This window comes from Dermochelys coriacea, chromosome 2 (genome assembly GCF_009764565.3).
Source record: "Dermochelys coriacea isolate rDerCor1 chromosome 2, rDerCor1.pri.v4, whole genome shotgun sequence".
NCBI classification, from domain to species: domain Eukaryota; kingdom Metazoa; phylum Chordata; order Testudines; family Dermochelyidae; genus Dermochelys; species Dermochelys coriacea.
Genome location: NC_050069.1, coordinates 75839923 through 75852927, shown reverse-complemented (window position 1 = coordinate 75852927; position 13005 = coordinate 75839923). Strand labels below are relative to the sequence as shown.

Here is a 13005-nt window from a genome sequence, read left to right as displayed (position 1 = left end):
AGGTTTTAAATAAGATTTATAACTAATCTGTCTTGAATAAAATTGTTTTTCCTCCATGGTGTATGCACAGTTGATTGAGTTTTTTTGTTATAAGATCGCTTGTGAATGTATTGGTGTGGTATTAGAATGTGTTTTCTAAATGAGTCATGCAAGACTATATGAAAATAGAGAGGACTTGTATATAAATTAATTATATATGTATGTATACGTGTGTGTATAAAATAGGTAATTCTCTACCTTGTCTTTAGTGAATGCCTGTCCACATTGTAAAACCAACACACAGTTTGACATTTGGAATTTTTATATCATGGCACTTGTCTTCACTATGGTATCTGCAAAGTCTTGATCAGAAAATTTATTTCAAGTGATGAATAGCTTGGTTAATCTGCGTTTTCTTTGCTTGACTGTTGATACAAGTCCCTTCCGCTCTGAGGACGTTTCTGGTCACATTGCAGATACAATTGTTGATTCTCAAACTGTTTGCTTTGTCCATGGATGCAGAGTAACATCTGACTAGGACAAAAATTAGGTCATTACAGCGAGGGTCACTTCTGGAGGTTTTGGATGTGTTGGGAGAATTTCATGCTGCATTCTGTACTTTGGATCTTTGTCTCTCCTGACTTGTGGAGTCCAGTGGGGAAGTACTAGATCCTCCATCTCCTTTGAGTAGGGCAGGATGCCAGTTGCTTTAAAAGAAGTACATGTCGGTCCCCTGTTCAAAGAAAGTCTCTTGACACTGACAATCCATGCAACTATTACCAAGTGCTTTCAGCATAATACTCAACTTTATATTTCTCATGCCATCCACAGGGGGCTGCTGAATGTTATTCTCCTTGTGTCTGGAACCACACTATTTGAGACAGCCTTTCCCCCAGAGGTTATTTTGCCACAATGGAAAATCAGTGGAGGTTTTGAACTAAAGCTCCTTCAGTGTTAACATAAAAGGACGTGTCAGCCAGGCTCTTCTGTGGGGAAACCTCAACTTTAGAATCTACTCCCCTAATACTTCCTTTGGTCTGATGCACACAAATGTGTTTACCTTCAGAGCATGCTGTAAAGACCATGTCTGAGCAGGGCCCTACCAAATTGACGTTCATGAAAAACACATCACTGACCGTTAAATCTGGTCTGCCCCTGTGAAATCTGGTGTGTTGTGTGCTTTTAGCTTATACTATACAGATTTCATGGGGGAGATCAGCATTTCTCAAATTGGGGATCCTAACCCAAAAGAGTTGGAGGGGGGCTCACAAGGTTATTTTAGGGGGGGTGGCAGTATTGCCACCCTTATTTCTGCACTGCCTTCAGAGCTGGGCGGCCAGAGAGATGGCTGCTGACTGAGGGCCCAGCTCTGCAGACAGCAGCACACAAGTAAGGGTAGCAATACCATACTATGCCATCCTTACTTCTGTGCTGCTGCTGGCAGTTGGTCTGCTTGCAGAGCTGGGCTCCTGGCCAGCAGGCACCATTCTCCAGCTACCCAGCTCTGAAGGTAGAGCCGCCACCAGCAGCAGCGCAGAAGTAAGGGTAGCAGTACCGCAACCATCCCTACAATAACCTTGCAGCCACTCCCCAACTCATTTTTGGGTCAGGAACCCCTACAATTACAACACGATGAAATTTCACATTTTAATAGCTGAAATTTATGATTTTTAAAATCCTATGACTGAAATTGACCAAAATGGACTTTGAATTTGGTAGGGCCTTTCTTATGAGCAAGGCTGAGGGTGGCTGGGGTGAAGTTTACTTGAGGATTCCACAAGTGGGAAGAAGTATGTTTTGTTCTCTTGTCATTGTATACAAGAGGGGAATGTGCTTGTTTTGCTTTAACATTTTTTCAATGTATTTTTAATTGATGGAAAAGGATACATAAATATTTGGGTACATGTTGCTTAACGTATTTATTTTAAGCCAAATAAATAAGATTCCTTTGTACACACTATGAAAGCCTGTGCTGTGGGACCCTTTTAGACCAGTTGTTCCCAAACATTCGGTTGGCAGTACAGGCAGAACTGAAACATATTTCAGCATTATTCTCTAATCACATTGCAGCCCTGCAAAGTGAAGGCTGTAATGTGACTTGAAAACATGATTAAAACATAGTTTGATCCTGTCTGCGCTGTGAAACTGAACCATGTTTAAAGGCACTACCATACTGTATTGAGGTCCTGCTACACAGTAGACTCTCAGTGTAAGTGACTCCTTAATGTTTCCCATATGATGTTTAGCATTAGAGTACAGTGGATGTTGACAATCAGTTTTTAAGACCATGTGCAGAGCTTCATGAGAGAGCTTGCCAAGCAGCTACTCATAAACTCTAAACAGACACCAGTTATTTTCTTTCATGGGCATTAATAGTAATTCAGCAAAAACTCACAAGGAATAAAATTTTAAAAATAAAACAACAACTTTGCATATTTGTTAAAATTATTTGTTTCTTCTCAAACTGTCACTTTTAAAGTTAAATTGACTTTTATCCATGTGAAGCTTTTTCATTACTTGTCCTTTATTTATTAAATTTAGCTTAGAATTATTATGGAACACATTATGTCCAGAACAAAATGGTTAAAATGAGTTTTTAGACAGGAGAAGTTTTAGGAAAAACAAATTTAATATAATGAATTCCGAATAAGTATTACTGATCCTGAAATACTGAATAAGCACAGCAGTTAGGGTTGCCAGCTGTCTGGTTTTTGGCTGGGGTGGGGCTGGCAGGCTCCGTACCCGGCTCCGCGAGGCTTCCCGGAAGCGGCGACATGTCCCTCGCCTCTTAGGTGGAGGGTCAGCCGGGAGGCTCCGCACACTGACCCCGCCCCAAGCACTGACTCTGCAGCTTCCATTGGCCAGGAGCCACAGCCAGTGGGATCTGCAGGGGTGGCGCCTACGAGAGGAGGCAGTGCGCACTGTGCAGAGCCGCCTGGCCCCTACATGTAGGAACTGAGGGACATGTCGCTGCTTCTGGGGAATCGGCTGAGGTAAGCACCATCCACAGCCTCTACTCGCACCTCCTCCTGTCCCCCAACCCCCAGCTCTGAGCTCCCTCCTGCACCCAAACTCCCTCCTGCACCTTGTACCTCCTCCCAACTGCCTGCCCCAGCCCTGAGCCTCTCATGCATCCTGAACCCTCATTTCTGGCCCCACCCTGGAAACTGTACCCCCAGCACAGAGCCCATACCAGTTCTCACACGCCAACTCCCTGCTCCAGCCCGGAGCCCTCTCCCACACCCCGAACCCCTAAGCTCCACTTAGCCCAGAGCCCCCTACTGCACCCAAACCCCTCATCCCCAGCCCCACCCAAGAGCCAGCCCTCTCCCACACCCTGAACCCCTCATTTCTGGCCCCACCCCGGTGCCCTCACCCCCTCTTGCACCTCAACCCCCTGCCCCAGCCCTGTGAAAATGAGCGAGTGATTGACGGAGGGTGGAGGGATGGAGTGAGTGGGGGCGGGACACGGGTGGGACTCAGGGCAAGGGGCCGGGCAGGGGTGTTTGGTTTTGTGCGATTAGGAAGTTGACAAGCAGGGTTTTTTTAGGTTTTTTTTTTTTTTTTTTTTTTAACTGACTGCCTGAAGCTAACACGCACTATTTAAGGAAAGACGAGTTTGAGGTCTTACAATCCAGAATGCATTATTTCATTCAAGTGTTCAGTGGATACCTGGTTGCATCACAACACAAACTCTTAGATATATGGAGTTGGATTTTCAGAAGCACCTATGTGATTTAGAAGCATGTCTTATTAACTTGTGCTCCTAAATCACTTAGGTGTTTTTTGATGTGCATTCAATAACTTCTGTTACTCCATGGGGACTGCATGCATCATACTAAATTCCTAAACATATGGATACATTTAGCATGACTTTTTCATGCTACTAGTGCCAAAGATGTTTTTTAAAAGCATCATAAGAGTGGCATGAAGGTGCGTGAGAATAGATGAAACATTCCATTAAGGCTCTTCAAAACTAAACTAAACAAAATGAAACTTGCTTTTTCTCAAAATTTTTAGCTTACTAAATCTTATCTAAAGACAGAAAGTTAATGCCTAACGTGCTGTGTAGCCATTGAAAATAGGAACATTAAAATCATGTTCAGGAAAGCAATTCTAGGAAGTCTAAAAATATGAAACTTAAGCCTCAAGTGCTATGTAGTTCTAAAACAGTCATTGCTGTACTCTGCAGTTGTTTCTGTTCTCACCGAAACTATTATGTCATGTATGCTCATTACAAGATGCTTCTTTTTGACCCATCAGTGAACACACAAGGTGTATCCCTTCCCATCAATGTTAACACCCATTTTTAATTAATGCTGGGCTTTCATTTTTAATGTATTACTTTGTGTGTTCAGTGCTCACTTTTTTCTCCCAATAAAGCATGAGGATTATCAATCTTAAATTTTGTATCTACATGGTCAGATTGTCACAACTTCATTGTTGTTATAATTTGCAGGGGTTTGTATCTAATTTTGTTTTTTTTTTAATTTACGGAATAGTTGAAAAATCTTTAAAGAAAAAGTCTCTTAAGTATCCAATTTATTAGTAGAATATGTGAAGATACTTAGGCACAGATTTTTAAAGCCATGTAGGCATTGCTATGCTCAGTGTTGTAACACCTAACTGATTTAGAAGCCTCAGTCTATTTTCAGAATGGATTTAGGCACATACGAGCCTAAATCCCATCAACTGTCAATGGGTTTTAAGGCTCCTGAGTGCTGAAATTCACTTTAAAAATAGATTTAGGGTCTTAAATGAGTTAGGCACAGCAACACCTAAATACCTCTTAAAAAAAAAAAAATCTGGACCTTAGGGTAACATTTCTAAAGTGCCTAAGTCCCATTTTCAAAGACTCTTAGGTGTGGTGACACTGATCTAACTTTTAGGTGCCTAAAAAAATCATTGGGATTCACAAAGCCTGAATTAGGTACCTTGGCTCCATTTACAATAAATGGGGAGAGAAGGGTGCCCCAGAATAGGACTCATAAAAAGCCAACAAGCTGAGTGGTTTCTTGCCTAAGCTGCAATGAGGTGCCTCCCTCTGCTTGGAATTCTCAGCTGCAAACCCTCTCTTGGAGTTTGACACCTATGTCTCTTTAGCAAGAAGCAGGGAGGGAGAGGAATTCCCTCATAACTTTCAGTTCAGTGCTTCAGGTACTCACCTGGGATGTGGGAGCTCTTAGTCCAAGTCCCCTCTGTCTAAGGTGGAGAAGGGATTTGAACTGGGATCTACCACTTCTGAGGCGAGTGCCCTACCCAGTGGGCTATGGGATATTCTGATATGGGCATCCCTCAATCTCTCCTGTTTAAATAATTTTAAAAATTTATTGAAGCAGAAGGATTGGATCAAAGGTCTTCCAATTCCCTTGGGAGTGCTCTAACCTCTGGCTACAGAGTCATTGGCATGCTTGCTTGTGCATGTGTTCTTGTGCATGTATTGTTCCCCCAGCCCCTGTGATTCTTTGATTATTTGTTCAATGTGGACTAACCTCAACAGGAGAGATGGAGAAAGGCCCACATCAGAATATCTCTGAGCACGGTGGTTAGGGCACTCCCCTGAGATGTGACAGATCCACGTTCAAATCCCTTTTTGCCCTCAGGTAGAGAGAGGACTTGAACGTGGGGTCTCCCATATCCTGGCTGAGCTAACAGTTATGAGGGAGCTCCTCTTGCTCCTTTCTTCCCCCAGCTGGTTGGTGTAAACTCGCCTATTGGGGCCCAATCTGGTAGGTGAGGTCAGAGCCTGCTTACTTGTTCGGGCCCCTGCAGGTGACTTAGGTGGAAGAATGCTCCTCTTTTCCTGACTCATGAAACACTCTGGACCTTATGAGTCCAGCTGCCTTGCATGGGGCTGTGTGGTCCACGTGCTTAGAGGCAGAAACATAGGCACCTAAGGAACTTTTACTACCTGAATTTAGGTACTTAGCAAGTTTAGTACCTGTGGGTTTTGGAGGCAGATGAGTGAAGATTTTATGGATTTCAGTGGGATCTGATTCTGGGAATTAGGCGTCTAAAGTGGCAATTAGGTTCTTATGGGCTAGAATCACAAGAGGACTTAGAAACCTATCTCTCACTGCAAATCAATGGGACTTAGGCCAGGGGTGGGCAAACTACGGCCCGTGGACCAGATCCGGCCCTCCAGCCATTTCAATCCGGCCCTCAAGCTTCTTTGGGGGAGCAGGTTCTGGGGCTTACCTGCTCCAGTGCTCTAGGGTGGGAGCAGGGTCGGGGGCCCTGCTCCCGTGCACCAGCCGGGGACCAGGGTTGAGGGCCACTCCACGTGGCTTCTGGACGCAGTGGCATGGCCCTGCTCTGGCACTCCATCTGGGCAGCATGGTCGGGGGCTGCTCCACACAGCTTCCAGAAGCAGCAGCATGGCCCCCCTCTGGCTCCTATGTGTAGGGGCAGCCAGAGGGCTCCGCTCTGCATGCTGCCCCCCCCCCCCCGACCTAAGTGATGCCCCTGCAGCTCCCATTGGCTGGGAACTGCAGCCAGTGGGAGCTGCAGGGGTGCACCTGCAGACGGGGCAGCGCTCAGAGCCGCTTGGCCGCGGTTCCACATAGGAGCCAGTGGGGGACCTTGGCCACTGCTTCCGGGAGCCGCTTGAAATACCCCGAGCCATTCCCTGCACCCCAAACCCCTCAGTCCCAGCCGGGAGCACACTCCTACACCCCAAACTCCTTTATCCCTAGCCCCACCCCAGAGCCCGCACCCCCAGCTGGAGCCTACACCCCCCCACACACACAGTCTCCCGCCCCATCCCAGAGCCCCCCTCCTGCACCCTAAACTCCTCATTTCTGGCCCCAGCCCGGAGCCCGCATCCCCAACCAGAGCCCACACCCCAGCCCCAATTTTGTGAGCATTCATGGTCCGCCATACAATTTCTATTCCCATATGTGGCCCTCTGGCCAAAAAGTTTGCCCACCCCTGACTTAGGCTCTGAAGTCACTTAAACACGTTAAAAAATGTTGCTTTTACACTACATTTTAGAACCAATCAAATCAGTTCTTTCTTTCTTTGCTTAGTTACCAGTTCAGGATCGAGTTTCTGTTGCCATAGTTCCGACGTCAGTTAGTAACTTTTTTGCATTCCCGTGCAGTGCTGTTCTAATCTGAGAAGTGACATGGTAAGCAGACACTGTGGGGTGCTATGATTTCCTCAGTATGAAAGTTAAGATGTTTTCTCTGCCAATCCTGCACCTTAGAATGGGATCTGAAAGTAAAGCAGGTTTCTTGCATATTGTACAACATCATTAGAGCCCTGCAAATCTGCAGATACCTGCTTTATGTCTGCGGATATCCACATCTGCGGATGCAGATATCCGAAGACCATGTTTGTGGATCGGATGCGGATACAAATTTTATATCCGTGCAGGGCTCTAATCATCAGTAATAAAGATTCTGTAGGCAAAATCATACTCTGAGTAACCTCTGTGGAAGCCTACTGTCTTCAGTAGGTTTGCACTGGAGTGACTAATTTTTAACTTGTTGCTATGGAGTTAATATATGAAAAGAGTTGCAAAACTGTCTTGTTTTCGTTAACAAGTGACTGCATCAGTACCCAAACTTGCCTCTTTTTAAAACTATCCAGCAAGCCCCATGATCTCCAATGCATCACCTGCTTTCTGACCCGATCATCAAAAATATCTCGGTCCATTAAAATAGAAATTTCTTTAGGTACACAATCTCATTAATAAAACCAATATTCTTTGCTTAACTAACACATGGCTCTCTAAATTTAGACTTATTCCTACATTCTATTGTCTTTTTGGGCCTACTTTGTCTTTGAAATATCCTTTGCCTTTATTATAAACATGATGATTACAACCGCATGTCGTTTTCGGTTTCAGGACAGTGATGTATTACCAGGATTTCATGCCCAGTGGATATCCCACTCCCAAGGATTTTGTGAGAGTCTGTCAGAGTAGTGTTGTCAGGAGGAGGAATTTCTGGCTGTCATGTCAGCGCTCTGGGCAGCAGAGTCCCAGGCCCTGTTTAACCCCTGTAATCCTCTAAGGCTGGAAACTTGAAGAGGGAGATGCAACAGTATTGGGAGGACAGAACCACTGGGATAGTCAAGAACTGGCAGGGGTTCCATGCACAGAGGTGAGCTAGTTTTGTAAGGATATTGGGCCATTAAGAGATGGGCAGAACCTGTTAATACGCAGCGTGAGGTAAGGGGTCTCTCAATGGGGAGAGGAGCTGACCTGGCTTCTGCTGCAGAGGATGAAAAATGACAAGAAGTGTTTGGCTTATATCAAAAACATTTTGTATAAAAATAATTAGATTGTTTTTATCAATAGAACTATCTTCTCCACATGTGCAAACGTAATAAAAAAATACCATTGTATAATTGTGCAGGAGTCGGGACTGATTTCCACTTCCAGCTGGAATTATTTAGAGAAGCAAACCGAGAGCTGCATAAATTTCTGAACAGTGAAGTTGCAAGGTGCCATTTCATTTAGGAAACTAATGAGCAACTTTATAAATTCCTTTCTGGATATGGTTCTCATTTTGAACCATTTCTCCACTGTTCTTGCTCCTTTAGCAATCAGTCTCTCAATGTTTCCATTGTGAACTCTGGATTTATATTGACTATTTAATAATTGCACTAAGGCTCCCATTCAGTGCTTAGATACCATGGTGATAATGCTTCTCTCTCTAATGCAGCTACGCTGTATGTGAATCATATTAAACAACAGCAGCTCATGTCCAGTTGTGTTAGTGAAAGTGAGTGATATATTCATTGTCCCTTTGAAATGCCACAAATCCCAGGACACAAGACTCTGGGCCATATTAAAGATCAAAAGGCTCCAGCCTCCAGGTGTTGAGCAGAAAGAGTGCAGATTGTTTCTCAGGAGAAAAAAAGGGCAAGAAGGGACCTGAATGCATTGTGCTGAAGACAAAGAAAACTTTAAATTATCAAGAAAATAAATGTATGCAACTTCGAAAACATTACTAAGAACTACCATTTACTACAATTTGAACTGTAGTTCTGATTTTAAAGAAATGTGCAATCAACAGCAAATGTCAGCCTTAATATTGCATTTACTGAAACATTTTAATTAAAATTTAATCATTTGACACTTTTACAATCAGCAGTTTCTTCTTCCATGCCTTTATTCTGCCATAGAAGTCAGTTCCCTCCCCTACTACGGTTATAGTCATCCTACTTAGCATTGTGGGTGTAGTCTTGTCATTTACATTTGAGGCATGCTGTGTAGTAATCTCTATGCAGGAAACCAAGAAAAAGCCGTCAGCGTAAAGGGCTGGCTGGCAGAGCAACTCAGCACACACTTCCACACCCCAGTTATGAAGACTTAGTGATATTCAGCTTTTAGATTTTAATCGCAATGGAATTTTCTCTCTTGGAGGGAAGGAAAATATTATTCATAAGCCTCCCATGGGCCAGAAGCAGTAATATTTTGGCATGTTAGCCTGATTCAGGTCTACAGAAACCATCAATTGTAATGTCACTATATGGGGAACTACTTATTTTCTTCTAAATATAAATACTTAAAACAAATCAACTTCAAGTGTCTTTCTGCCAGCTGTATACAACAACAGAAGTAGGCAATACTGCTGTGTATAAAAAACAGTTGCTATGCCACTTAATTTTAAAATGGGTATAAAATTTCTACATACTAATTGGGTCAAAAGTAGTGACCATTCATGTCTAATCAGCACAACCATGCTTGCAAATACTTTCTGTGATCTAGCCTCAGAATTTTAAAGAAGTCAATGACCAGATCAATATGCCAGAACAACAACTAATATAAGATTTACATAAAAATTCAGAATTAATTTTAATAATTGTTAAAAATCCTTTCTTATTCCGTTCCAGCATTGGTGCATTTACAAAATTCAATAACCTCTCTATTGCTATACTGCTGATTATAATTTCATTTAAAAAAGTGGAGTGCCTGGTAATATTTTCAAAAAATAAGATGTGGAGAGGAATATAGTAGGGGTAGATGGAGACAGATTAACCATGAGAGATGATAGTTCTGATGTGGTTGTGGCTGGACAGAGACAGACTAACCATGAGAGACAGTTCTAGTGTGGTTGTTGCTGTACTGTTTCCAACATCCACTTTTATGCTTTGTAAACTAGAGCAGAGAAGGTAAAGTTTTAAAATAAAATAAATGACAAGTGGTAAATCTGCTGTAGAAACCTTGTTCATGTAAATTACACAGTAGCTGTAATAGTCTTTTTAAAATACAGTTTCATCATTAGAACTTTCAGCTGCATTAAAGGGACACAATTAATTTAAACTAGTCAATCTGAGAGTTAATACTTGACTACTTTTATCTGCCCCTATGTCCCCTGCCACATTTTGTGATTTTTTTTTTAAATTTTTTTTTAATTTCTCGCCCCTGGCTGTGCCAAAACTCTCCAACAGTGTGGGAAAGTGACTAAACTAACTAGGCACAAAATACCAAATAATAATCTGTGGTACAACGCTGTGCTGGGAAGCAAAGGGAGATAGGATGCATCCTTACTTCCTGTATTATCCAGCAAGATAGCAGCGTTCATAGTGCTCAGGATATGGGTCCTAGCTTTGTATGAGATTTCTTCTTTACACTTGTACTGACACATATTTGAGCTCTGAAACCACTCTCCTTTCTAGAGTTCCTAGCGTACATCAGCTGGTTATTGTGACTTGATGTGAGTTAGTCTCTGACATCAAATTTGGCCCATCCTACTATACTTTTTTGTATTTGTTACTGTAATGAAACTTACTATAGAGGGAGTGTTCTGGCAGCAAACTGTGCTGTTATCGGAGATCACAGTTCAGGTCAGTACTGTAAAGTGGATGTACTCAGTGTTTCTGGCATTTGGGTATTGCACAGAACCAGAACATCCTATTGGCTGATATGAAATACAAGAAAAACAACTACCAACATCAGAGGGAGAAGAGAACACGGGGAAGCGTCATCACAAGGGTTCAAACCTAGTAAGCCACTGCCCAGAGGGATGCAAAAGGAATTTGTTACCAGCAGAAACAATAAAAGATGACTTTGCAAACTCATGTATACTTACAAAATGACAACTATAAATAAAATGGTGAGAACCTCAGCACTGTGAATATCTTTAACACAAGCAGTTGTGCAGTGAGTGTTCAGGGACTCCTGGCAATTACCTAGGTATTAGAGTACAAGCTTATATGTGGGGAGAGGGTCGGGAGGGAGAGTTTGGCGCAAACTCCCTTTATACCATGAATCAGTTGCACAATTGACCCCTTAGATTGAACAAAGTGATCACTCTCTATATCTGACGTATCCGTCCACATCCTCAAAAGAAACCTGCACAACACTTTCAAAAGACACATCTGGGAGCTTAAATTCATAACTTTGCTAGACACTAAAAATCATGGTTTTAAAAAAGACAGTGGACTTAGGCTTTATTTCAACCATCTGTAACCCACTATTCCCCTCCCTTTTTTTTTTTTGTCCGATGACTGCAGGGGTTTTAGTGGGCTACTTCACCTTGAATGGTCCCTTAGAATAAGTGCTAACTACTTATGCTAAACTGTCTGTTCAATCTAGTATTTAGCTGTGTTGCTCGCTGTACATTTCCCAGACCTGAAGAAGAGCTCTGTATAGCTCGAAAGCATGTGTCTCTCACCAGCAGAAATTGGTCCAATAAAAATATTACCTCACCCACCTTGTCTCTCTAATATCCTGGGATTGACATGGCTAGGACAACATTGCATACTAAATAAATCCACGTAGTAATAAATAATATAGTATAATCAAGTCAAGCCATACAATGCTATATCATACTACTCATCTTCCTTTTCAGCAATATGTCACATACTTTCTATTGGTAGGCATTTATTTCCTAGTTCCCATGCAATATAAATGTAAGCTCTGTGCAATTACTTTGCTTTACGAAGCTTTCTGTATGATGATGCACCTTCATTGTCTGCGGTTTTTAACTTGCCACAAGGCTCCTGTTCTACAGGGATTCTTTATTTTATATCCTAAGCACACTAAAGCTATTGCAAGTAGCTAAATAAAAGGTTTCTTTGGAAATTCAAATCCTTCCTATAAACTCCAACCATAAAGTCAGTAAGTGTAAATATACCTCCTAAGAAATACTGTGCAAAGAGGGTATTAAAAATGGCAGCAGTTTCAAGCACCGAGTCTTGGCTGTTGTCACAGCCTTGACAATAAGTCACATGAAAGCCTCATTTGTAGCTTATGTAACTCATTTTCCTGTGACTCTAGCTCAAACTCTGTTTTTTTTCTTTTCTGGAAGACAGCCTCTGCCTCCCTTCATGTGATGGTTGACTGAGTATAGAGAATTATGGGCCCTCCAGAACACGTTTGAGGCATATTGATAGTTTCAGCTGTTGCTATCTGTGGTGTATCTGTCCTTTGGATAAATAGAGGATAATCTCAGATCCAACACATCTGTCACCTTGCAAGACTACTAACAATTGCTAAAACTTTGATTAAAAAAGAATATTTGTGTGACACTGAGCCAAATTGTCAAAAGCAGGCATCCAAGTTGTGCCTGTTAGACCTGCCCGTACTTCAAGTAATTGCATAAAACAGCCCTTTTGATAAATACTATTTGCACAAAACATTTAAAAACTTACTGAGCAAATAGTATTTAATGTGCAGTATTCTGAGTTGCATACATAGGTATATAGGTGGTTGAGTTTGTGCACATCTGAAAATTGACCTTAAATGTGCTAATACGGTGGAATATTCTTCCAGGGTAGAGGACATCACTGTTCCACAAAGAATCTGAGTTGAGTTTTCTCTTCACCTCCCCCACCTCCATGCCCTAATTTCCCCTCCCCACATTTTTAACACTTGTCACCAAAATGTCATGACATTTTCATGTCTTGATAGTAAAGATCCCCCCTTCCCCAATGATGGTGCTGCTGTGACATAAGGACCTTTTAAGGAAAAGGTCACTAGGTGTAACAAAGTGCTACCTATATATTCCTAGTCAGTTCACCTTTTTTAAAAAGTTCCCTGCACATTTGTGTAGTTGCATATTTTTATCC

General features: G+C 42.4%; 1 protein-coding gene across 3 annotated transcripts in view; it reads left to right on the top strand.

The window, feature by feature from the left end:
* The window catches only part of MAPRE2 (microtubule associated protein RP/EB family member 2), a 153736-nt gene that overhangs the window by 99926 nt on the left and 40805 nt on the right, over nucleotides 1–13005 (top strand). The window lies entirely within an intron of this gene.